This window comes from Rhagoletis pomonella, unplaced genomic scaffold (assembly GCF_013731165.1).
Source record: "Rhagoletis pomonella isolate Grant_MI unplaced genomic scaffold, Rhpom_1.0 Rhpom_scaffold_02871, whole genome shotgun sequence".
Lineage (NCBI taxonomy): Eukaryota > Metazoa > Arthropoda > Insecta > Diptera > Tephritidae > Rhagoletis > Rhagoletis pomonella.
This window is the reverse complement of record NW_023461424.1, coordinates 1,580-5,372: the sequence shown is the minus strand read 5'-3', so window position 1 is coordinate 5,372 and position 3,793 is coordinate 1,580.

The following is a 3,793-nucleotide window of genomic DNA, read 5'->3' as shown; positions in this document are numbered from 1 at the left end:
AATTTTATTATTCTCAAATGCTCTCGTTTGATACCCATATGGCAACACTTAGTTTATATTATAAATTTAACTGAATTAAAGTTTTCAAATAAGTGGCAACCCGCTTCAAGAATATTTTCAAAAGTAAGCTTCCTAATCTTTTTTAGTAGAACGCAAACGTCAAGCTGTGAAGCTGTGTTTTTCTGTGATCTGTTTAAATTTTGTGTTTGATAAAGCTGTTTACGCTTATTAAAGTAAAAAATTGAAAAAAAGTGTTAATAAACTTCTGGTGCACAATTTAAAGATAAGTAAAACATCAAAATTTCCCGTAAATTTGGTTAATTTAACTTGATATTCTTAATTGCATGTGCCGAGTATTTTGTTTCATATAATATATTGTTGTTGTACAATTGTTTTTGTTTGTGCACATTGATTTTGCTCTTTTTGTCTTTTTGTCATTTCTGCTGTTTCATCTTTGTCACAGCTGTTTGCGTTGTGTTTATTAGGTGTCAAATATACAGTGCATCTAAAACTGTTCGCTAACTGATATTTACCAGCTGATTGGTTCACTGATTAATACATCGTTTTCAAAACCGTTTTTGCTTTTTTGCTTCTAAAACCTAAAAATAAATATAATTTTAAACATGTCGTGTATTTACACCAATTGCCACGTTAAAAGCGACTCCTATGTGTCATGCTGGCTCTGCGATGGGATTGCCCATATAAAATGTGCTGGTTTGAGCGGTAGAGTATTAGACGCTATTAACGAGGGTAAGGGTCTTCGTTGGTCTTGTCAAAAATGTAGATCAACCGAAGTTGATTTATTTAAATTCTTCAGGCAGTCCAGAAATGGTTTTTCTGATATCGGGAAGGATCTGTCGGCGCTTGTTGAGAAATTTAAGCATTACGAAAAAATTTTTAGGTCTTTCACTTGTCTCGACGACCCTCCACACTCTGAGGATAGCCGAGAAAATAAAGGTAGGCATGTTATTAGTCCACCTAAAAAGACAGCCACGGATTCTAGTAAAAAAAATCCTCCATCCCAGTCCTTAGAACTTATTAATTTATCTTCTCCATGCCCTCAGGCATTGGAGCCTCCGATTTCTAAAGCCATATCTACTAGGTCTACTTCTAAAAATAGTCAAACAGTTGATTTAACAGTGTTGCCATCAACATCTCAAACTCCACTGTCTAACTTAGTTCCTCCGAATAATTCGGAGCCCCGCACATCAGACATCATTACCAAAAAGTTGGTTGTAATTCCTCCGAGAAGATCAATCTTTGTCTCTAGATTCGCTAAAGATACTTCTTCGGATGATATAAAGTCATACATATCGACTAAAATTAGAACTAAAGATGTATTTATTCGTAAATTTAATTTTAAATACGATCGCGATATTTCATCTTTTAAAATTGATGTAGCTTCCGAAGATTTTGATTCACTACTAAATAGTTCATTTTGGCCGACCGGGGCGTTTGTTCGCGAGTTTGAGTATAAACCTAATAAAAGTAATAATAACGTAGCTAAAATTTCTAATCTTAATTCGGATTCAAAAAACTAACTCGCAAGTCTAATTTAAGTATTTACTATCAAAACGTTAGAGGTTTGAATACCAAATTAACTGACTTATATTTAAAAGGTTTTGACTGCAATTATAATATTATTTCCTTGACCGAAACATGGCTCAAACCTCATATTTTTAATTCCGAAATTCTTCCAAATGAATATCAAATATACAGGAGTGACCGCGTGGGCAGAATCGGCGGTGGTGTTCTTTTTGCGGTGCATTCATCGATACCATCCGAGGAAGTTAGTCTTCCTGTCATTGAATATACCGAATTTAAATGTATACGTGTACAGGCTGGAAAGACTTATATTTATTTAGCTCTTTGCTACATCCCTCCTAATTCTGCCGTATCGGTATATATGCAGCTAGTTTCTTTACTTGAGACCGTAAATGCAATGCTTACGGCATCCGATTCTATGATTGTTTTGGGCGATTTAAATCTGCCACATATTTCATGGAACATCATTGACACCGATGTTGTACCAGTTTCATATAGAGATAGTTACAATGTATTTCTGGAGGAAATGGCTGAACTTTGCCTCAAACAAATAAATATATGTCCAAATAAGTTTGGAAAGGTCTTGGATCTCGTTTACGTTGATGATGTTCCGAAGGCCTCTATTAATCGGTGTGATCCCCTAGTTTTGCCGGAAGATGCATACCATCCTGCTCTTGAGTTAAGCTACGAAATCATAAATGAAATACATAATAATAAGTCAATTTCAAGTACTAGATATGTTTTTGCGAAAGCAAATTTCAGGAAAATTAACAAAGAACTTTCAAAGTTATCTTGGCCAATATATAGAGATGACGTGGAGCGTAGCGTTGAGCACTTTAATGATACTGTTTTTAATTTGTTTCGAAAGTATGTGCCAATACGTAATATTGTTCATGAAGAACCAATACAATTATGGTTCACTAAAGAGCTTAAAAAATTGAAAAATAAAAAGTCGCACTCTTTTAAACTGTATAAAAGAACGGGCTTACACAGTGATTACCTAAGGTACTCAGTTTTGTGGCATAGCTACTTTGCATTAAATAAGAAATGTTATAATTCATATTTATGTAAAATTAAGAAGAATTTAATTAACAATCCTAAATCATTTTATGGTTTCGTAAATTCAAAGCGTAAGGCACATGGTTTTCCGTCCGCTATGCATTATCGCAACACTGTATCTAGCGACAGCCAACTCATTGCCAACATGTTTGCTCGGTTCTTTAGGTCCAATTATTCTGTAGACTTCCCTATAAGTGGAGACTATCCGTACGAGCTTTGTCCAATCAACTCTGCTTATATTCCAGTAATATCTTCCGATGAAGTTTTACACTCTTTAAAAACCTTAAAAGCGTCATTTAGGCCTGGACCTGATCATATTCCGACCTGTTTTCTTAAAAACTGCGCTGAGAACATCTGCGAGCCTTTAACAACTCTATTCAATTTGTCACTTAAACATGGCGTTTTTCCGTCAGCCTGGAGGAGTCTTTCATAATACCACTTCACAAAAACGGCAGCAGGTCGTCTATAGAAAACTATCGAGGCATAGCGAAACTCTCCGCTATCCCCAAATTATTCGAAGCAATTATTGTTAACCAGCTGACATATTCTATATCTTCTTCAATTACACAATCTCAACACGGGTTTTCTAAAGGAAAATCTACTATGACTAATTTATTGGAGTTTACAACTCATGTCTCAAACGGTTTTAGAGAAAATGCTCATACCGACGTAATTTACACCGATTTCAGTAAAGCTTTTGACAAAGTATGTCACTCGTTACTCATCCGTAAACTCGACCTAATCGGCTTTCAGCCCAGTCTTCTTCAATGGATCTCATCTTACCTCTCTGATAGAACACAAAGAGTTATTGTTAATAATTGTTCTTCCAACATCATTAAAGTTTCTTCAGGAGTTCCTCAGGGAAGCCACCTTGGTCCGATTCTGTTCCTGATATTCATTAATGATATTTCTTCTATAATAAAACATTCAAAAATTTTAATGTATGCCGATGATGTGAAACTTTTTAAAACATTGTCCTCTATCGAAGAAAGGTCTTTGTTACAAGCGGATCTGAACAACGTGTGTTTCTCTCGGAGGGCTGTTCAACCAGCTGTTTATTCAATATCAAATTATAATCTGGAGCAGGTATCCAATTTTGTCGATCTTGGTATCACAATGGATTCCAAACTCAATTTCAACCATCATATTAATGTTACAGTCAATAAAGCCAAAGGCGTTTTTGCATTTG